Raw genomic sequence first — 23225 nt, forward strand, 5'->3', positions numbered from 1 at the left:
TTATTGGTTGCCCAGCAGATGAGGCAGGTGTTTCTCACAGGTGGTTATGCTGGGTCTTCAGGGAAGGCTTATACTTTAAGAATTTGTGCTGCTGTAGATTCCTGTGGGAGAAAAGTTTTCAGTGCCAATGAAATCTGTATTTGCACCAGCTGTGTAGGAAAAAATCTGCCCAGAGAAAGGGGACAGATGATGGAAAAACTATCAGGATGCAAAAGAAAAAAGTTAATCTTCAGCAGGACTCAATGGCAAAAATGCATAGGTAATTTCCCCACAAGGTAGATGTGAGTATTTATGAAAGGATCTCCTGTAACCTTCTAAAGAAGTCACAATCCCCATGAAATCTAGGACAAGTCAATGAACAGTGGGAATATTGTAGCATATGACTTAGCAGCAGGTAGCTGTAAGAAAATAGGGCAGGATCTGCCAGCCCTTAGACCTAGGAGTTGTGTATACTTCTGACATACTGTACCACCTTGATTTTTACTTTAAATTTTTTTCAGAGTTTCAAGGATTTAATCTAAATTTCAGTAAAAGCATGCCTGTTTAAAGTTTTGACTTGCCTCTGAGGATGACATTAAATTATGTCAATACTACCTGTTAACATAGTTTAGTTGTAATTAACCACTGTGATTGGTATCAATCATTGCATTTTGCTGCCAGATATAGGATGTGATGGGGCTTCATAGGCTGTGCCTATGAAAGGCATTTAGAAGGTCTAAATCTGTAAATACTGTAGAACATCTGATAGTGCAATGGTATCCTCAAGATCTGGTGGAATTGCGCACTGGAAGGTATTCCTGTCTGCTGCTGTTGACCCTTTTGGAAAACTTAGTCTGAGCTACTGGTTAAATTTGGGGTTGGAATTGAGGAACTTAGAGTGAGGAAGTGAGTGTTATTGTAGCTTTTTTCAAAGGGGAAAAATGGAGGTGGATGAGCATATGAAGGATATGGCAAGGTTTTAACCCTGAAAGTATGCAGAGCAGGGCTTTCCTGATCTGAAACTCAGTAGCTCATCCAGTGCTGAGACAGTACAGCTGGCTGTGACCAAACAGAGCTTGCTTCCCAAGGCTCTGTTTTGGGAGCCTCTGTGTGTTCAGTGCAGAGCCCTGAAATCTATGTGATCAGGAACTAGGGGCTTGCAAATGGCTTGTGTTTGAGCACTAATGGTATGCATGTATGATATTCATATCCTCACCTGAGAGAGAATGAGTGCATGCCTGCAAAAGTCTCTTGAGTTATGTGGGGAGTACAGAACATGTCCTGTGAGGAAGAACTATGGGTATCTTCTGGAGGCGTAAGAAATCTGGTAGCCAGTATATATAGGGTGCAGAAAGGCAAGTGAGTTTAGTTTTTGACTCCTACTTTGCATGTCCAGTGTGGCGTTGTTTTCAACAAGGCTCTCAATATATTTAGGAAAGGTATTCTGCAACACAGCTGATCTTCAGTTCAGCCTCTAGTTTCTGGTTATAGCAAAAACAATTCTCTGGAATGAGATTCAAGTCCCAACATCAAACTGGAAATAAGCTGAGGACAAATGGGACAGAATTGTGAGGTGGAATAGATGAATGTGTTTTCTCAATGGATTAACTCTTAAGAGACCTGCAACTGAATTTAAACCTTTTTCTTATGCCTTGCATATCTATAACAAATTTATTCAAAGGAAAACCCCTAGCTTCAGTAAGCTATTTTGATCATATTTTTGGCAGTGTTTTTGAATGACAAAGTAGTGGAGACATGCTGATGTTGTAATACAGTTTTGCAGTTGGTGCTGCTACTTAATTGATTTTTCACTTGGTTGCAGATGATGGCCACACCAGGGATGATCGCAGAGAGAAGCAACACCTGTGGTTTTACCAACAGAAACAAAGAATGTGATAGAGACCTGTGTCATTGTTGCCAGCAGCAAGGAGCAGCTGTAGGTTTCTATTAAGATCTATCTTTTCTTAGTTGTACTACTTAGGGATCTCCCAGGTTTTTTGTATGAGGTCTGTGAGGGGAACCCCTCTAGATAATTTCTGAGTCACTAACAATTTAAAAAGAAAGAAAGCCTCCTCATCCTTCAGATTTTATTCTAATTTGATTGTAATCTCATGTTTTAGAGGCTACTTTGCAGCATTTAGTTAGGTTTTGTGGTCTCTTAATTTGGATATTAATTGTGCCTCAGATACTATTTATGCCTATATCATCTTGGCAATTTAGTGTGTATCAGATACCGTTCCAATTTGAAGTTTCCTTTCACTGCTGCTAAGATGCAAACAGGGAAGCTGGCTATACATAAAATTCTGTGCATTTGAGTCCTTCTTATATTTCTCTAGTCAGTAGTTCTTTATACTTGAAGCAAAATAGAATTAATTGGAAAAAACTTAGTTTAACATTCTGTTAAACTAGAGGCAAACTTCTATCACAAGGGAGTTTTTCCTTATTTCTCAACTGAAATATTTGAAGGGCTGCATCTTACTACTTTTTAAATTTCTATTTCAAACTATTACTATGACATTTCTAAGGAAATAGTTTTCTAGTGAAATAAAGGACTGAAACTTCAAGAAATAAATTTCTAACAAGGTAAGAAAAGGAAGTAGAGGAAAAATGTTAAGATCTCTATTTTAATCCTGGAAGAGTTAGTTTTCATTGTATAGCTGTCTTCTGGAGACGAGATGGGTCAACTTGAATATGGAAATCTTTACCACTTCAATATACAAAATTCTTTTATCCTGTAAGAGGGCTTTTTAGAGAACTGGAAGTCTTATTCCAGCTCTGGTATTTCCTTAATTCACTGATGTTTCTTTGGTGTTCTAAGTTTCATTTTTTTCTTCCTTCCAGAGTATTTTATGCCTTGTAGTCCATACCAAGTTTGTTGCACTAAATACAATAGGAAAGTAGTATCAGTATCTGAAACATGTAGGAAACACCTGCTGTATTTTGCGTTCACATATCTTCTAATAACAGAATCAACAGTTTATCTTAAGTTGTGCTGAGACAGTGATTCTTGTGTATTAGATTGTGGATCTGTAAAGTATTTGATGACTTTCCTCCTCCCTTACCTCTGCATCTGGCATAGCCCGTCTGATACCCAGGTAGGGTTGGGAAAACATGAAGCTGTCTCTTGTTCATGGAATGGCACAGAAGTATAGTGGTAGGTGGTCTCCTCAAATGAGTTAGAAATTCTCTGTCAGTATCATGAGCTAGTGCTCTATGAAATGTTTATTCATTAGTAGAGTTGAAGTCCTGATAGAAAGACTTCAGTTGTTACAGCTGGGTTGGCTAATTCACCTGAAATGTAGTGATCATGTGTGTTTATCAGAGTAGATTGTAAATCAACTTCTAATCTATTAAAACAATTAAGAACAAAGTTGACATATCCATTTCTATTTTACTTGCTTTAATCTCAAATATGTTGCTTTTATGTGCAATTTAAACCCTTTTTGAACTGTTAAACCATGCTAAATACAATGTGGGGGAAAAAAAGCAATATTTCTGCATCAACTTTCTACTGTCTATTAGTAGCACACTAACAGCAATCCTGAAACTGCTTTGTTGGTGAAGCTTGTGGTGTTGGTGCCTCTCCATATTGCTGTCAGTAAGAAACCTTACCTTCCAATTCTGAAAGATGACTGTAATCAAGGTGTCAGTATAACTTGGTTATATTGTTTAGCATCTATCTTCAGACCACATGGATTCTTACTCTTGTTGTTGCCCTTTCTGTCTTTGTATTTTTCAAAAACTGTCTACGCTAACAAAATTAGGTTAATGCCAATGTAACAGTTAATAGTAAATTCTTTTCTATTAAGTGTTTTCCAGTATACTAGGATAAGGAAATAGAATCAATTGTTAACTTCAATAACTGGTGTATTCCATTCACAAATCTACCCCTAAAACATGATCAAACATCCATGATAGTTTCTTACTATGTTTTTTTGTCAAATACTTTAAAAATTATCGGTGTGGCTTAAGGATCTCTATTATTTTCATATATTGTAGAAGGTTTAGCAAGCAACATAATACTTTCTGGGATCTTCATACCTCACATAACTGGACTTAATGCTTGTGACTTCTGACAATACAAGGCAGGGATTATTGCACAACAGACAAATTTTTATTTGTACATAACCAGCTTTTTTTTCTTTAAGGCAATATGCTCTAGTCATAGGGCATCAGTTGGAAGATCATGGCATTGTGGTGGAAATGATATGCCTTACGTTGGAGCTGGGTTGTACATGCACTCCAAGAAGTTGAAAATGGTGGTTATCCCTTCTGTGTTCTTGAGCCATCAAATATAGCACTTTCCTCTTGCACTGCAGTCATGCTTCATGAAGCTATCAAAGGTAAGCTTAGCTTCATTTAGAAATGTCACTTAATAGTCTTTGTTCAAAGCTGCATTTTAAATATCTCTGAATCCATTAAAATATTAACCACTGGGTCATTGCACTTGGTAACAAAATTTGATCTAGTTAAGATGAGACAGCTTTTAAATAGTTCACTGAATTTCTAATTTGTTATATATGGAGTGATTAAACACTCTTGGGTTGCTTCTCCCTATATGGCATGAAGTGCAACTAACAACTCAGTTGGAGAAAGTAATAGTAAGAAACTATGAGCATGGGTATATATGTGTGTATGTATATATTTTTAAAATCCATTTACATTGCATCTGTGTGGATGGGTCAAAATCTGTCTTAGACTTTCTGACTTTATTTTTAGAACTTTTTATTTTAGGCTTTATTTTACATCTTTTTGCATGTCATATCACAATAGCAAAAAGATACTTTCCTAATGTAAAATAACTGCCATGTTTTCCACTCAGGTAAACATTCTGAATTTAAGAAAAGTTATCCAAATATTCTTATTTCAGTTAAGTGTTTGTGGAAGTCTATGGAGTTGGGAATCTTTATTTCAAAATTAGCCTAAAATCATGAATGACCTTTAATGTTTTGACAGAGTAGGAGGGAGAAATTATAACTTTTAGTTCGTACCTCAGAGTTGCGTATAGCCTATGTTAAACTAACCTCTGCAAATTACAGGAGGTATATATTAATACTGAACTGAAGGCTTTAAAAATCTCATTCAGTCACTATACACAGATTTAACATCTATATTCTATTTTTTTGTAAATGTGTGAAGTAGATGAAAACATGAACCTGATAAAAGCCAGCTACTGTCCTCTGTAGTACACTAACATGCCTGTGGAGGATGTGCTGCCTCTGGTAGTTAAAGCATTTGGGAAAGTATTTGCTGAGTGTAAGCAATAGGAACATACTGAAATTTCACAGAAGGCAGCTGATCTGGTGGATGACTACCTAGCATAGGAGCTTTGAGTTACAGTGTGCCTCTGAACATTAGATATTCCCTGTTAAGTTAGGGAAAATACTTGTACTGGGAGTAGTTGAACTCAAATACGTGAAGACCAAGGAAGATGTGATGGAAGGTAGCAATCTTTTCCCCTGAAACACAGCTTTGTAATTTAAATCTGATACAAACAAATTTGGGTACATTCCAAGTAAACAGTTTGTAAATAAATGATAGGTAGTAGAGATCAAAATGTCATTAATGAGCATGTGCTTTTATCCTGAAGTAGAATGTACATATTCTTCACAGAAATGGACACAAAGACATATACCCAAGCCCCCTAATGGTCAGCTGCTCTCTCAAGTCACAATTGCAAGTTAATATTTGCTGACTGTCTTTTAAGACTATGTTTAAGTTTTAATGTTGTATGCGTGTAAATATATTCCAGTGACATCCAGCAGAACCTCAAGCAGAATGTGACTCTTGGTTTAAGAGTTCATTGAATGGCTTATATGCTTTTTATTCACAAAGTTTAAAATTCAATGGAGTATCATTTAAAGCAAAATGACCCCAGTTGCTCATAAGTTATAGGCTTTGGAGATCTGCACCATTTTGGTCATAGGAGTAACTCTATGGAAATTTCTTGAATCTTGTCATGTTAAGGGGATAGTGAGATTCTTGCAAGTTACTGCTTGCGCACTGTTGTTAACAATGAATTCCTAAGAATTGCTTCCTTGTTTTGTTCTTTTAACCTAGGCCTTGGTGAACAAACTGACCCTTCAACTGAAGTTGACACAATGTATCAAGCAAATATGAGGCCAAGTTCTAGCATAGCCATCCATACCTCAGGTAAACGTCTACTTCTTCCAACACCAAGCAGGAATGGTCTTCTAGGCTGGTCATCCATGCTCAGGTTAAAACTGCATTGTTGGGTGATAAACCACTGGGGATCTTCTGACCCCAGGTCAGCAGAGAATTAACTTCCCCATATCAGGTTTATATTTCAAACTAATTCATTATGTCAGTTTTGACTGACTTGATCACTAGCCACAGTGTATTAAGATAGAACAAAATAGAGTATCTACCCTGTGAATTACAATGAAGTAGAGAGGTGGAGCATAGAAAAATCTGAAGTTGCAAATACTTAATGGCAATCAAATAATAAAGACTGGAGCTCAACCATATTATTCTCAGAGCAAGCTTTGTGAAAGGATAGGAGTAGGGGAGTATGCTATTCTGTTTAAAAATGAATCCATTCTAGCACTATGAAACTGCAAAGATGTAAAGCTTATAGGGTCTTTCATGTCCTTAGTCTGAAACCAGATTTACCTACTGTCCTTGTGCTTATTTGAAGTTGGTATGGGTTGAGGTGAACACCTGACTATTTTAGAAAGGCTTTTTCCATACCCATTGTGAACTTCCCATTTCCCAAAGCTTTCTTATTTTAGTTACCAAGTTGGTTACAATTCTTTTTGAGTTACTGAAGCTCATAGGAAACCAGAAGGGCAGCAGAAACAGTGAGAGAGATTCAGGCTCAAGAAAAATGGATAAGAAAAATTATAGTTGATTATGTAAAAGGTTATAAAGAGAGGGTAAACTTTCTCCATTCTATTGTAGGTAGAATAATAAATAATTGATAAAATTTGTAGTGAAGATTTAAGTCAGATGCAAGGAAGAACTATGAAGTCTATGGGAAATTGATACTGAAACACATTCCTCTGGAGAGGAATAGGAATTGATGAGATGTGTACCATTAGTGATTATATAGGTATACATGATCCATCAGAACAGTAACAGCCAGAGGAGTATGTTGGCTTTTCAATGTGTCCTCATTGAAATCTTATTCAGACCTGCAGGATATTAGGTGCTTGAAAGGAATAGAACTGCATCCAGCAATACTGGACTGTGGTATTTTACAGTGTAGAGATACTAAACATTACTTTTGGGGGACTAGAAACAATTAAAAGTTTATAGCAAATCATATTTAGAGGAAAATTGAGCTTTTTGCTGATGGGAGAGAATTGATGTTTGCATGTAAGTACATGTGGGGAGGATCATAAAATGCAACTGTCTTAAACTACTTGTTTTATTTTGTTGCAGCTGTTCATGATAAGCCAGTGCAGCACCAATGGGGAGCTAAACCAAAGCTTTTGCTCAACTAAGATGACACTGCTGACCCTGCGATGAATAGTGGAATGCACTTAGCTGGATGCTGGCTGTGCTTTTACAAGGCAGCAGAGCATGACAGACTTGAACTGCTAGTGTCTCTGTGCTCACTTTCTGACTCAGTCCTGGGAGAACTTCTGAAAATACAAGAAGACTTTTCTATTAAAATGAAATAAATGTTCCTGAAGGTTGGTTGTGTTGCTTTATAATTTTAAATTAGCTGTTGAACAGTCAAAATAAACCTGTTATACACAGTTGTCACCAATTTAGTGATTGAACTTCATATGATTTCCTTCATTCAGGTTAAAATACACATGTCCAGTCAGGTTTAATTTTAGTATGTATCAGACAGGGAATGGATGGAACTTGTCTAAAGTTAAATGAAATCCATGGGCTGACAGGATTTTATATTTATTTTATAAAATTCATGAAGAACTGAACAATTTTATCTTATAAAAAGCTGAAAGTGAAAGGACTGACTTGAACCTCAAACAGAATTCTGGGTGTCACTTGCTTGTTTAATAGCTTAGAAATAGTTTTAATTTGATGCCTTAGATATTAAATGTTTGGGGTTGTTTTTGGTATTTAGATTCTTATAACCTCAAGTTACGAGGGAGGTGAAAATAATGAAAAAAGAAAATGTTGCTGTAGTTATACTCAAAAGCAATCAAATTATGTGAGGGACCACTTGAATTCATAGTCGTGTACAAGCCAGATACCAGATTTAAATATTTTTAACAGCTGTTCTACTGAAACATTAAGTGTATGTGGAGTTAATATATGCTTCACACGTTTGCACTTTTTTCATGTATTAAGTAACTGAAAACAGGAAGATGTGAAGGAAGATGCTAAAACTGTGCATCCTGAAAGAGCAAGAAGCAAGATGAAGTAATTTGTACAGAATAGAAGTAGGAAGAATGTAAAAGAAATTTCCCTAATGCATTAATTACAGACATTACTTGCGTTCATAATCTCAGTATTTTTTTGGGAAAGAAATCTAACTTAAATGATTGCAATCTGTTTTTAAAAATGGGAAGTAGCTTTTTATTTTGTATAGTTCTGGTATGTGTGTATAAGGTAGAGTTTTTCTTGATCTTTTTAGGGAAGTCAAATTTTTGCTTTTGTTTCTGAAATCTTGGATAGTGAAGAACGAATGTGTGCTTATTAGTATATATAAGTAAGTCTTTTCTGTTACTATTTTTTCAAAGATTTAGGCTGTCTAATGCTTTCACTGTGGATTCTGTAATGGAGAAGAGCACTTAAGTCACTGTAACCTTCAATACTTTCAAGTTTACTTGAATTGCTCTATCAAAACTCAAGTTGACAGATGAGTTATTGAATGTATTATATGAAATAAGTCAATTAATAAATGCAGTTTTGCCAAGAAACTATCACAGCTATAGATCTTAATGAAGTAAAATTTCTCTGCACAGCAAACCCTGGGAAATAGTATTCTGCTGAAGATCCAAGTGATGCTTTCCTGAGGCCTACCAACTTATTTTTATCTTGTAACTTTTCATTCATTGAATGCATTTGCTGAAACCATTAGGAACTGCAAACCCAAGAGTAAGAAGGAAACTTGGTCTTTGTCAAGACTCCCTCTAGTATGTTTTTTTAAAATGGAAGCATGACTTCTGTGGTGGTAAGTATGATAGTCCAATGGCAGTCCCCTCTTTAAGTAGCTGACTAGCCTGGGAAATGATTGTAGCCCACCTACATTCATCTGGCTGTTGATAATAAAATGTTTAGGACTGCAAGCATTTATACATTACCCTTGCAGTGTCCATGTGAGATAGATTGTATAGGCTAAATTACTTTCCCTTGGGAACCTGGAAGCTTGTTACAGAGCCAGGAATTGAACTAATTCTCCTGAGCCCCGTGGTAGGTCCTTAATCACAAAATCATTCCCCACTTTCCCCAAAGGGATTACATGTAGTAGGTTGTTTCAGTCATTTAAGGGGCTTTGTTATTTTTTTTTTTAACATTTAAAGTTGAGGGTCTGAGTTGAACTTTGGTAAAGGTTTATCATAATGCAAAACCTCCTCAGAAGACAATCTGAGTAAAAAGTTGAATTACTGCTCTGACATAATCATTAATTAATCAGGTTCCCCTCCTCCCTGCCCCAAAGGAAAGTGTGCTCCACCTTAGGTGGTAGTGAGCTGAAATCTCATGCATGTACACTTTTAATTCCTTTGCATGAAAGATGGGGGAAGAGGAAGATGCTAAAACTGTGCATCCTGAAAGAGCAAGAAGCAAGGTGAAGTAATTTATATGGAATAGAAACAGGGTTAGGAAGAATGTAAAAAGAAATGAAATTGACTTGTCAGCTAGCTGTTTTAGTAGTTTTGAGTCTGACTTTACACATGTGAACTTCATCTGGAGAGTTATTTAATATTCTAGATATTTGTAAAAATATATTAGAATTGTTGGACCTTAAGGCAGACTTAGGATAGATGAGAGACTGGGAATGTGTAAACAGCTATTTCAAGATATTTTAATGTGAAAGTATTTACAGAGTAGTTTCCTAGTAAAACAGATGATTTCAAGATGACATTTTAATTTGTGTTACATTTAAGGAAGCTAAGCAAACTAAACAGTTCACACCTCCATTTGGATACAACATTGGAACATTTCTTTGGAAGCTGACTTTTCAAGAGAATTAGATTTAAGCTGCAGCTTTGCCAATCTGAATTGGAGGTGCCAAGTCAAGTAAAGGGATCAAATTTCCAATTTCACTTCACTTCTAGTTTTCCCGTTGCCCACAAGTTGCTGCAGATTTGTTCTAAAATATACTGACCTACAAGTTGTGCGTGCAGTTTGTCTACTTACGTAGAAGAACTTAAGTTTACCTGTCTTTCTCCTGTATTTAAAACTTTTGATATTAAAACTGATGATGAGAATAAATATAAAACACGATTTGTACTAGAAGCCTGTGGATGCTGTTTTGTGTACATGTAATAATCCTTGAAGCATTCTCTGTTCAATCTCTCTGTACTTTCAGAATACTGTCTTGTCTCAGGTGCCTAGTTTTATAATAGTAGCTTGAGACTTATGTTGTCTTTTTCAAGAAAGAAGACACATCAGAAGAAATTTTAACCAGAAACCTGCTCTAGTGATTAAGTAAAAAAGGAAAACTTTCATGTCTAGTTAATGCTGACACATGGCCCAGAGTGCTTGAATTACTGAATACTTTTCATATCACCAGTGCTTCAGTTGATTTAAATGTCCTTGGGGCTTATATGATATATTTTAAATGCATTGTATAGTTCCTGTTATGCATTTGCCTGTTTAGCTGAATTTACTTCCCTGACAGAAAACTTGGATTTAAACTACTTTTCAGACAAATGCCAGTGCTACTCTGACCCATTTCTGAACTCTAATATTTTATCTGGAGTGAAAAAGCAATCACTTTGAGCTTTAAGCAGCCTGTCTAGGGGTTCTTGTGATCTGACAAAGTTTGGGAAACAGACAAGAGAAAAGTGACTTTCTAGCTTAAAGGGGGAGGTGGGGTAACTTTTTTTGATGTTATTTACTTTACACTGTTTCAATCTCTTACTTTCCATAGCAACATCAACCTAAGGTTACAAGAGAGATGAATGAGTGTGATGGCTGCAGGTGGAGGTAAAGCAGAGAAACTAGTTTGACCCCTTGGGTGGGGGCAGCTGCTCTGGATCTTTCTGATTAAAGAGCTGGAGGGGAGGAGGAGGAGTTCTCACTTCTGGCCATTCACCAAAAACCTGGGCTTTCAACACAGATAATGGAGGGCCATGAAGAGTCTAAAGCTTTTCTTGCTGTAGCACATCAAAGTGCTGTAGGAGTTGAGCCCAATAGCTGCTCCAGTTCTAACAGGAGGCCACAGTGCCCTAGGTTCTCCTGTTTTGGTGGGCAGAAAGAGCTCTGGGTGCTGTCTACCTGCCTCAGACCAGGGTAAAAAGCTACAGTGCTTCCTTTGCATGCATTTTCTTTTGTATTTTCTATCACATTATTTAAAATCATGAAAACCCCAAGCATGTAAGATGCTTTCCTTGCCTTGTGTGTGAGCTCCTGGCATTACAGGAGGGAGCCTGGGACAGGCTGGGGGAACCTGGGCAGCTGTGCCCAGGGCCTGGTGTGGGGCTGCCACCTCTGCAGGCCTGGCTTTGCACAGGAAGACTGCTGCAGAACAGGTTCATGGTATGAATGTGATTAGGACAGGTGTCAATTTTATGTTATAATGTTAAAATGCTGTGTGAAAAACTGAGGAGTGGATTTACCTGCTACTGTGTCATGCAGCAGGCACTAGTGTTGTGGGCTCTTGACAAAATAGTGAAACCTTTATGTTAAGGATAAACTGAAACCTCAAGCCTCTCAAGTGCTCAAATGAGCTGTGGGGTTATAATGGAAAAGTTGTTGCTTTATGAAGGTGATTAATTTAGAGTTTTTCAAAAGGGGAACATCGAGTAAGCTAGGGGTTAAATACCTTACCATTAGTGTTATGGCAATAAATGTCAGTCTCTGCAACAAAGGTATGTTGGAAAATATAAATATTGGTGTGTGTTTTAATTGCAGCAGTGATAATGTTGCTTTAATTTGTAAGTGTGTGATGAAAGGTTGGCAAAAATGTCCTTAAATACAGTTCTATTAAGCATTTACTATTTCTGTATTCTTCCCCAAACTTTTCTTGGTATCTATGATAGGATTGGGCACACAAAAATACTTTGACATATTTTGTCACTTTGCTTTTCAATTTTAATGCTTTTTGCTAAAGATGAAAAGACTGCCTGGACATGGGAAGAAGGTATTTCCACTTGTGACAATAAGCTGGCTAAATGAAACTTAATTTTTCTTGGTCTATAGGCTAAACAAATGGGGTAAACCTGAAACCCTTATACTTTCATTTGTGCTCATTTGTGTGTTAACTTTCTGATTGTGAAAGTACATGTTATTGTGTGTTTTCTTTGGCACTTTTTCCTTATGTTTTTATATATAGTGTTAATGGAATGTCCCACTTAAATCTGTAAGTGGGACTGTATAGGGGGAAGATCTGATGAATGAAATGGTATAAAGAGCTGGCTTAACAGTACTTAAGCTTCTTTGATACTTGAGTATCTTCTTGCTATTCTTCAGTAAGATGTAATCTTTCAGCATGGTCACTGCCAAAGTCTAGCTTCCTCTGGCGCTATAAATCCTTGTTTGCTGTGTAAATTTTAGAACCAAATGGCAGTAATGGAAAACAATAGTCTTGATTGATTTAAGATTAGTCGTCTGTGCAGAATGCTACCATTCATGTGTTCTTCGTATATTGAGGCGATGTTAACAGAATGCTAAAGCTGCTGTGCAAACTTAAAAGATGCCTGAACTGAGGCCAGTTCAAGGCTATCCTTCATGTATGTGACAATGATTATTGTTCACAGGATGTTTATTTCAATGTATTAGAGGTATTTTAAGATCAAAGCCTTCTTATGTAATAAAGGAAGGTGTTGCAGAAGTTGGAAGGCTCCTTGTAGATAAAAGTCAGCAACAGACTCTAATCCTCTAAGGCTATGTTAAGCCTGACAGCTGACAGATCACAAAAATCACAAAGCTCTTCCTGTAGTCTTTTGCTTGTTACAGCTTTTTTTGTGTAACTTCAGGCAAAACATATAAAATTGTGTAACTGGGTCCTGTTTGTATAGGGGTTTCTTTATTCTGGGTATGCAGTTTGATATGCTGCCAATCGTGTATTCAGAGTGTTGTATAAAGCTAAGTCCTTTACTGCTCTTCAGGCTGGGTGCCCAAAATCAATGGATTCTTTTGACTGCTGTCAGAAGTGACATGCTGGAGTAAAGTCAGAGGAAATCAGTATGCAGTGTACACTAAATGGTAGGTAGTAAATAAAGGTAACTATCTTACTAATAGTTTAAACCTGATAGAATACTAAAATAATGAATTCCCTATTAACTAGTCATTTAATTAGAGCAGTTCTGTTTTTAAATATGTAATCTTGTAACTGTCAATTGTTATATGGGATGTGTGGAACAGACCTTATAGTGGCCTTCTACATGTCCTAGTATCTGAACACTTTATTCTGCATCTGTAAAACTTTTTTAAATACAGCCTGTGCGAGGCTCGCAAGGATATGAAGAGCAAAGAAGTGATGGTGTTCCACTGATCAGCAAGACTGGTGCCTTTGGGGTTGCTGCAGAGACCTATGAGCAAAACCTGCGTGTACAATGACTGGGAGCAGTAACCCTCATGCTGGTCCACCCAGAGAGCTCATAACTGCAGGAGGCCAAAGCGTAATAGTTCAGAATGAGATTTTTCTCAGGTATTTGCTGATAGTAGGGGCCTGGATCTGAAAGGGAGGCCAGCATCCTTGGTCAGATGTGTAGGGGAAGGTACTGTTGAAAGGACTGACATACAGGTTGCGGAGTGGTGTGTGTGTCCTAGTCACATCTGTTACCTAAACCATTTTGTCAGGCTTGTTTTGCATAATGAAACAGTCCTACTGTCTGTGTCCAGTCACTTGTAGGCTCTCTGCGAGCTACCTGCATAACCTTTTTCTTTCCAGGTACTCCAAGTATCCTGTCTCGTAACTCTTTCAGTGCTGTCTCCGTGTTTCTAGTTCTTTTATTAGTTTGCCCAAACGTAAATGTAGATTTGCTTTACTTTTAGTACCAATTTCTAGTGCAGTTCAGTGCAAAACAGCTATTGAACAATTTAATGCCTAATTTGGGTCTTCCATCTGATGTTTGGAGGGAACAGTGCTAGATTATGTAATTTCTGTAAAGTAATTAGATGTGTCGAAGCAAGACAAATGCAATATAAATAGGATGAATGGAAGTAGAGACTCTTGCAAATGTATCTGCTGCCTCTGGTGAGCCACACTGAAATTGCAGCAGTGGATAACTTGATTCTCATGGAAGCTGGGAGGTTTCAAGTGCCTTAATCTTTCATATACGCATTTAGGCTCTTGTGTAAAATCTTAATGAGACTTCTGCCACTGTGTGGAAAAGTAGGATCCAGAAACAGGCTATGGACTAGACGAGTTGATTTCTTGAGCCAAGTACAACCTGTGTTGTAGAATAAGCATGTCTGACTTCATGATTAAAAAAACACTTTTTTCTCTGAAAGCTTTGCAAACAGCAAAGTAATGAGGTAGTAAATAGTAAAGACTTTGTTTAAATTGGTTGGCTAAATGGATCTTTGATCAGCAGACACAACCAAAGGGAGGAGCTTGCTCTTGCTATGCCTCTAGAAACAAGACAAATTGTATTCCACGTGGGAGATAGTGCTCTGGAGAGTAACTTGGACAGGGTTGTTGGGAGGAACTGGAGCTTGAACACTTACTGCTATGCTGTAGTGAAAGAAATAGTATGGTCTTTGCATGAGTTCTTGTTTCCATTAGAAGAAGGGAGAATATTTATACTGGTGCTGTTTTCTGAGAACAATACAAGTTGCCTATTTTGAGCCTGTATTTTTGGGGGGGGGGGGGAAGGGGGAGGAGATTTGGAGATGCCTTGGAAGTCTACTGGAAGGCCACAGAAGTGAGCCCTGAGTGTGAAAACAAGTTTCCTGCTGTTCAGTTTCAAGAGATTGATTTTTCTCATGAAAAGATGATTGGGTATGATTCAAGTGTCTGTGTAGTTAGGCAGAGGAAGAAACTAGTAACTGGGAAGCTTTTTACCTTTGTTGGCAAGGAGGCAATGTGCCCTAAGCTCTAAGTTTTCAGCCACTGAATCAACAGTTGTAGCTTATGGAGACATAAGAGCTCCCTGCTCCTTATGTCGCTGTAAGGATTTGCTGAAACCACTGTTGATACTTTGATTTCTGATTCTTTTTCTGTAGTTTAAGGCTCCAAGAAGTTAATTGCTTTAGACAAGTCATCTGGATGAATGGGCAAGCAGGTTATCTAATGATTCTGGGCTTGGATCTGTGGCAATAGCTGAGTTAACATTCTTAATTACTCCTCCCCATTGGTTAAATTGCTTGCAGTTCTGTCTTCTGTGGAAGTTTCTCATGTTTCAAACTTGCTGAACAGTCCATTCAATTTCTTTTTTTCCAACACTGTTCTTCCTTTTAAAATTGTCCTTAATGTCTAGTCCTAAAGCAGTTGCCTAATGAGTGACGAAAGGGGAAAACTCCTTAATGAAACACTCACCAATTGATTTTTTTTTTTAAGTTCGCCAATAAGCATGCCTTTCTGGGCTTTGATTCCTTCTGACTAACCTAGTAGGAGAGGCTCAAGTACCTGCCTTCCTTATCTTTGTAAGAGGGTGTGAATTTTAGAGGGGGTAAAAATTAAATGGGAGATGAGTTGCTGTTTAATGCAGATGGAAATCTTGAGGATTGCTTTAAGTTTGACATCCTCTTATGAGTAGAAGTCATCTAGGAAAATAACTCTGCAGCTACTGACCTGAGTTGGATTGACTTGGCATCTGTGCAATGAAGAGGGAGAGATATAATAAACAGAATAAGGAGAAACATGAAGGCATGGATTCCCAGAGTGAGGGTGTGAATGAGGCAAAGCAAAACTGCCCCAAAGAGTTGGTGCTCCAAAGCCAAGGAGAAAGTGGTATGAGCAGAAGAAACTCAGCAGCAGAATGGGAAGAAGAACTGCAGAGTACTTCAGGCTGCTGATCACATTGGCTTTTTTAATTTAGCAGTTCACAGAAGGCCAAAATCTTATCAAAGTTGCTGGGGAGGCTCTGAGTTGCCTCAGCTATACGAATGGCCCAGCAATTGTTTCGCTGGGAAACAAATACCTGCCTTAAAACCGAGAGACCACCTGCCTGCTCCAACAGGAGGGTTTGTTTATATCCCCTTTCCAGGAGTATATAAATGCAGCCCAGAGAGGCATGCAGAGAAGGGAGAAATACCCATTCAGCTGGAAGCTTCTTGTCCTACCACAGAAGCTGCTAGGGCTTGGAAAGCACATGGAACTGTTGGTGTTTGCAGGGTATTAATTTGCCCTAAGTAGTACTAAAAGGCAGAAATATATATCTTTTAATTTCCTTAAGTAAAACCAATACAGTGGAAGGAAAGAGGAAACTATTTCAAATGCATGAGAATGAAAAATCTTCACCTGAGAGCTTTGTTTGCTCTGGGGTGAGAGGGTGATGGGAATGGGGCTGTGCGTGCAGTGGCTGTTGCACTGGCCAGCTTGGCAGAGGATGGTGGTGTCTCTGTAGAGCTCATCAGCATGTGGCAATTACAACCTCTCCAGCTGAGATTTTATGTTTAAAATAGTTTTATTCTGTTTTAAAAATGCATGGGTTTCATGGGCGCTTACTCGGCACTGACCCAGGCACTGTGGAGGAGGAGGTAATGAACAGGCTGAAGCAGCCGAAGGCTCCCTGCGCCTTCGCTGCCGCCGCCGGCGGCCGTGGGGCAGGGCTGGCCCTTCGCGTGTCCCGCCGGCGCGGATCCCGCCTGCTGCTCCGCTCTTGTTCCCGTTTCCCCGCGGCCGCGCCCGGGCGGGCTCGGCGGGCGGCCGCCAGGGGGCAGCGCCGCGCCGCGGAGCCGCCTGCCCGGCGCGGCGCGGCTCGGCGCGGCGCGGCGCGGGGGAAGCCGGCGGCCGGAGCTGCCCGCGGCCGGAGCTGCCCGCGGGGCCGCCTCGCCGGTTCGGTCGCCGTGAGGCCCTTTCCCTTCCTGGCAGCAGTCCCTTGGAAAGGAGGACGGTGCAGACACTGAGGCATGGCACTGAGACAACGAACAGCCACGCTGGCGACCTGATAACCAGCACTGTGCCTGCATGGCCTTCCGCTTTGCTTTTTGTCTTAAATGCAGCAGACCTCCTTATTCTAGCATTAGAATTAAATCATCAATTACTGATTTTTTTGAAGGCAAGGAATTGGTAGTTCAGCGCACACAGCCCCGGAGAGGTTCCTAGTGCGGCAGGCGAGGGAGGCGCTGTGTGCTGGACCGGGTCGCGTGGTGGGTGCCAGCCTGCGCGCTGCCAAGCGCTTCTGTGAGCGCGGCTCAGAGACTTCAGCACAGGCCTTGGAGGTTAACCAAGAAAGCAGAGAATAGCAATGAAGAAAGAATTAGAAAGAAAATGCTAGCCAGCAGTAGGAAACTGCCTGTAATTTTACAGGTCAGAGACCCTGACACTGTAGGTAAGAATTTGCTTCTAGAAACTTAAAAAAAAAAAAAAAAAAAAAAAAAGGCTCACTTGGATCAGGATTGTATGGTGTCAGAAAAGAATGGTAAGAGTTCTTGATCATTTCACTAGTATCACTTTGTATGGGATACTGTATTGTGCAATACCCATTAAATGTAAAGTATGTTCTGGAAAACTGCTTAAGTAACGAGCAGATGGAAAGAACGGAGAGGAGAGGCAAAGCTGTGTGTCTTCCTCAAACTGCGTGGTAATTTCAGACAATCCTCTTAATGTATTTTTAAAAACAGTAATCTGAATGACTGGGGTTTTGAATAAGGGGTTGGGGGGCACAAAGAAATAGGGCAGGTAGGAAACTAGAGCATTAATTGTGGTACAGAAATAAGCTTTCACCGGAGAAAAGCAAGGTCAATGGGAGGCTGCACCCTTAGGTGATTCTGCACCAGCTCTCTAAGCGCGGGGCCCTGCGGCTGCAGCAGCTCAAGGCAGAGGAAAGTTTATGAATACAACAAGGCTAGAAAAATCAGCCCTCTTGATGAAAATTGAAGTTTTTAAAGTTTTGGTTTTTTTTTTTTTTTGGTTTTTTTTTTTTATCCGGGGCAAAAATCCTTAGTCTTCCTTCTGTTTTTCTCTTCCACCACTAAAAATTTACATAGCTAAAATGGGGAGGGGTGGGGGAAAGGTAGTTTTTGGACTTTCTTCCTGTTTTTTATTCTACTTTGTACCTGGAACATTTTAAGAGAACATGTAATGAAACAAAACTTAGTTAAAAGCATGGAAATTTCATTGCAAACATAAAAATTGATTTGGCTCAGAAGGGAGAATGGGGAATATTTACCAGCTGCCTCTGAGTTTAGAAACAAACACCCCCACAAACACCTCGGAAGCAGAGGCCCCCTCCATCGTGCTGTGTTGATGGGATCACCCCACTGCTCAGGGGCAGCGCTGCCAGCTAGCATGGGGACATCGAACTTCAGGAGCACAAAAGCTCCTGTGCAGAGAACAGTGCTCCCACCCAGACCTTAAAATGTATAGAAAGTTTTACATTGCATTAATTTGATGTGATGACATATAACAAGTAAGTTGGATGATCTTTTTTTTAAGACTTGGACTCTCCCAAATATGCCATTGAAAGATTTGATAAATGCAACAGCACTTAAGCCTTTTTCCCTAAAAACTTCCCTGAGTTATAGAAAAGCTCCCTTTGCACACAGGGCTCTTTCCTGCCTTCTGCAATAGCAAAGTTTAAAAACTCTTAACTTGTGAGCCTCAAACAGAGCTTTGAAGGAAACCCTTGAATTTCATTTTTTTTGATGCTACAAACCAACAAAATTAATGTTAACTGCATCTCATGTGTTAACAGGGTACAGTTTGGGTGTCCATGCCAGCAGTGTGCTGTTGTGCACTGAAGGAAGTGGTGGTACTTGTGCAAACATTAATCCTCAACTGATTTTTTTCCCCTCCTGAGTATGCAGCTGTACATTTCAGCTATGATTCTTGACAATTTTGGTAATGAAACTAATCTCTTCAATACATTATTGGGACACTAGTGTGTAATAGGAGAAAAACAGTGGCTCCTTTAAGCATTTGTCTGAGGTTGTGGCTGGGCAGCTCTGTGCGGCTCCAGTCAGAGAGCAGCCTCCGCACGGCTGAGCGGGCTGTGGGACCCGTGGGGAAAGGAGCTCCCTTAAACTTAAGGGCTGTCATGGAGTTCAAGGCACCGAGAGCCCCCTCTCGCAGAGGTGAGCGGGCCGAGGCGGACTGGGAGAGATCTCCTAACCTGTTGTCAGCCTGTTCCCTGTGTTTGGCAGGCAGGAGCTGCTGCCTAAGTTCTGTTGCTCGCTGTACTCTTTTTGCTGCTAAAAGATCACTTGCAAAAAGCCAGCACTCAAATTTCTCTCTGCCAAAGTAAAGACTCTGAAAATGTTAGATTTAATGATTTTTTTTTCAATGGATGGTGGGAGAAGCCTGCTAAATCAAGACTGTGTCTGAAGCTGTATTTGTTGGTTGTTGCATTTGTGTTCAGCTTTAATATCAGCACTTAACTGGGATTTGGGAACAAAACCTGAGACTGCACCAAAGTGACAAGCAGCTGCATATTGTCCTATCATAAGCTGCAGCTTGCTTGTGTGTGATACAACCAGAAAACAGTGCTGGCACCAATTCCTGGCTGTCTTGCCTGACAGCTGCTTTCTGGAGGCCCTGATGGGTACAGGGCACTTCTTGCTAGGCACTGCAAGAAGCCTTTGGAGGAGGCTGTAGGTGAGACGAGCACCCCAGGTGTTACTTGGAGCCTGTGAAGCTGTTGCCCAAGTTGTGCAACAGCAGGACTTGGCCTGTGGTGTTGACTTGTACTGGGTGTTGGACTGGTCAGAGCAGGGTGCCAAATGCCATCAGTGCATGGGAAATTGCACTGGTCAGAAATGCAACAGCTTTCAATCTTTTGTCCCAATGGAGCAGTTACCTTCTGCGTGTAGGTGCAGCTACAGTTTCCTGGCTAGTTTTAGTGTTCGTCTGTACTTTCAGCCTGGGCTCACTTTAGATGCTGAGGTAAGAATGGTAATGGATTAAGCTGATCAGAAATAGCTATTCTGCTTTAAATACAGAGTTGGATCTAGATTAATTTCTCCAGAGAGGCAAGTGTTGTCCTGCTGGAGAGGAGCTAGGGCAACCTGGAGGTGTCAATGCCTGGCCTGCGGGCCAGGCTGCCCAGTGCCCACCTCAGCCCCACAGGGGAGTCACTGGAGTCAGCACTAGCATCGCCCCACTGGTGGGCTGAGCTCTTCCTCTGATGCCACCTCCCGCCACCTGGGCCATTAGTGAAACCAGAAAATGCTGAACGAGGCAAGTGAATAATGTGGTTGTAGCTAACAGTAAGGTGCTTTCAGAATCTCCTGAAGGCAGATTGGCATGTTCCCCGGATGCACAAGCTATTTTTATTGTAGGTAGTATTTATTGTAGCATCCTGCAGATGACACTTCTCTGGCCATTTTACTGTTTTCTGTTTGAAATTAAATTACTTGTTGTGCCAAAAGTGACACAACAGGATGAGATAACTGGAGTGCCGTAGAAAAGGGCCAAGCCTGGGGGAGGTTTACATTACTTGTTAATGCTTTAGACTTCTCTATTTAAAAGTGGATGGAAGTGCCTTTATAACCTCTTCCTAACGTTTACGTTTTGGAGCAGTGCTCTCTGCGGCTGCGTGTCCCAGCCCTGCCGCGGTGGAACGCGGTTGTCCAGCCGCTGTCGCGGGCCCGTGGTAGTGCGCTGCCCCTCGTGTCGGCGTGCAGGGGCTGTAGAGAGGCTTGATTTCAGGATCTTCCTGGTCTCTTCTTTAAGAAAAACGCTGCCAAGAAAAGAAAGGAGAAAATATCACTGAAACCTCCGCTTGTTCAGCGGGGACCGCTTCTCCCGGAGCGCCGCTTCCCTCGGGGGCGGCGGCGCCTTCCGCGCGCGGCCTGGGCCGGCCCGCCGAGCCCAGAGCCCGCTGCCTCTCGCTGGGATCGCCTTCGGCCACGCTTCAAAGCGTTGGCCCGGCGAGCAGGCCTGTGCTCGGCGTCGAGCCCCGCGTCCCGCGTGAGCGGCGGTGCCGGGGTGCCGCTCCCGGGGAGCGGGGTGGCTGCAGGCCGATGCCATCTGGTTCTGTGATCTGAACGGACGTGTTAACAACTGAGCAAGGGGAGAGCCCAGCAGGCGGGAGGGAGGTGAGAGGAGGCTTCGATATGAGGTGGTACGAGGGGATAAGATACCCGGGGGAGCAGTGCCTGGGCAGCGAGGGGTGGGCAGGAGAGAGGCGGGACATGTCGCGAGGGCGTGAGGAGGTCCATGGGAAGCGCGTTTGGGTGTTTTGTGGGTTTCCAGGCAAATGCTTAAGGAGACGATGGGGTTATTAACAGCCACAGCAGACCCCCCAGAGCAGGGTGGTGAGATAGGGTGTATATCCAAATATTGCAACCATCTTTGTCTTAAGTTTAAACTTCAAATTGAGTACATAGAGGTTTGGGGTTCTCAGAACCGCTGTTGCTCTCGCCCGCCCGGTGAAGCAGCAGCTTGCCTCCGCCCTCGGAAGCGGGGCGCGCGAGGGTGCCCCAGCGCTGCCCGGCCCGGAGCGGGAGCGTCGCGGCCCGTCGCCGCAGGCCCGCGAGCGCGGCTCCTCGGCGCGGCTCCGCTCGGCGCCGCGCATGCTTCGGCCCTTTCTGTCGCGGCCCTGCTACTGAGCTGCGTGTGGAAGAAGAGCGGGCAAAAGCTGCTTCCATGTGTTAAAGCCCAACGTCTTCGCTGCTGCCACCGTCCGCCCGCAGAGAGGGGACTGACTGAAACTGCTCAGCAGTGGCAGTATTAGGGGCTGAAATGGCAAGAATTTGTACCATGAGGAATTCAAATTTTGGCAGATCTTTCAGGTGATCAGAAATAAATATTCAATTGAATCTCATCAGCTTCATGAAGTGTGGTTAATTCTTCCTGATCTTCCCATTCTGTATTTTTGGGGGACTTGAACACAAGCTGATGTTCAGGGAATGTGGGTCCTGTTCTCACTGTCTTTGCGCTTGCTTGCGCAAAACCTTGCGAAATGGATGTCGTCTGGAAAATGGCAAGAATAGAGCTATTTTTTTTTTCTTAAAGTCTCTAAGCGCTTTTTAACATACTGTGCAGGTTCTTGGACGTAATTTTGTGTTAAATGGTATGTGATAGGAAGGATGGTCTAGTCTGAGACACCAGCTTGATTTTCTAGAGTACTGAAAAGTTTTTTCCTGAAATTTTGAGCATGTTGCTTAATGCCCGTGTTTCTGGGCTCGGGTGATGTGAGGCAGGCTGCGTTTGGGAGTACGCAGGGCTCCGGCAGTTTGGAGATGGACAAATACAAGAGAATTATTTACTCCTTGATTTTGCACCCACCGAAAATAGTCTTAGAAAATTGTAATTTGCTTTTATTTTTCTATATATTTACTGTTTTCTAAAGTTTACAGAAAAGCTTTACTCTGCAGAAAAGTAATACTGATCTTTTATACAATTATGGATCTTGTCTATTCCAATGCAAGATATCAATGGTCTCAATGTTTTTTTAACTGTTGATAGTTAGTGATTAGTATGTGATAAATGTTTTTTTTTAAAATAGTTGGAAGCAAAATTTTCTAGAGTTCTTGCAATTTCGTGGTATCATTACTAATGGGCTGAATTTCAAGTAAGTCCTAACTTGATTAATGCTTGGCAATCTGAAATACATGCGAGTTACTTCTAGCATGTCTGTTCTATGTGGCATGTTTGCATCCCTGATCTTTCTATAACAGAAAAGCATTGAAAAATGCAATGGTATCATTTTGCCAAATGGTGTTCCAGACCAAGTCCTTCCCCCCTTTCATTCACCTCTAATTGCCACTGCAGACCCTTCCGCCAAGAGCTTTGCAAGGCTTTCGTCTCAGCGTCTGTACAGTGCTCGGCAGCTCTTGAGTGAGGGAAACCACAATAGGGGGAAAGACCGTCCTGACAGGCTGTATGACAGGAGTAATGGTTTTGCTTTGTACATCTGTCAGCTCGTGCTTAACTAATGCAGAATTACTGTCAGGCTCCTGCAGTGCTTGCTCTCCTTCCCACCTGAATGCGTAATGGCTTCGTGGCAATGAATCCCCCAGCAACGCCTGGTAGCTGGACGGACAGGAAATCAGGGAAGCAGCAGAACCAGCTCTTGGTTGGTCCCTCT

At 41.1% G+C, this 23225-nt stretch overlaps 1 protein-coding gene across 9 annotated transcripts in view; it reads left to right on the forward strand.

Moving 5' to 3' along the window:
• Positions 1–23225, forward strand: part of ZNF423 (zinc finger protein 423) — a 262272-nt gene that overhangs the window by 9374 nt on the left and 229673 nt on the right. For 2 of the 9 annotated variants that reach the window (XR_009959765.1, XR_009959763.1), the window contains 5 exons: positions 1802–1915; positions 4128–4322; positions 6040–6132; positions 7384–8626; positions 8883–10598. The gene's annotated coding sequence lies outside the window, so the exon portion shown is untranslated. Of the gene's footprint in view, positions 1–1801; positions 1916–4127; positions 4323–6039; positions 6133–7383; positions 8627–8882; positions 10602–23225 lie in introns of those variants that run through there. The other 7 variants (XR_009959766.1, XR_009959768.1, XR_009959764.1 and 4 more) reach the window with 6 other exon arrangements.

This window comes from Rhea pennata, chromosome 13 (genome assembly GCF_028389875.1).
Source record: "Rhea pennata isolate bPtePen1 chromosome 13, bPtePen1.pri, whole genome shotgun sequence".
In the NCBI taxonomy this organism is placed as follows: Eukaryota; Metazoa; Chordata; class Aves; order Rheiformes; family Rheidae; genus Rhea; species Rhea pennata.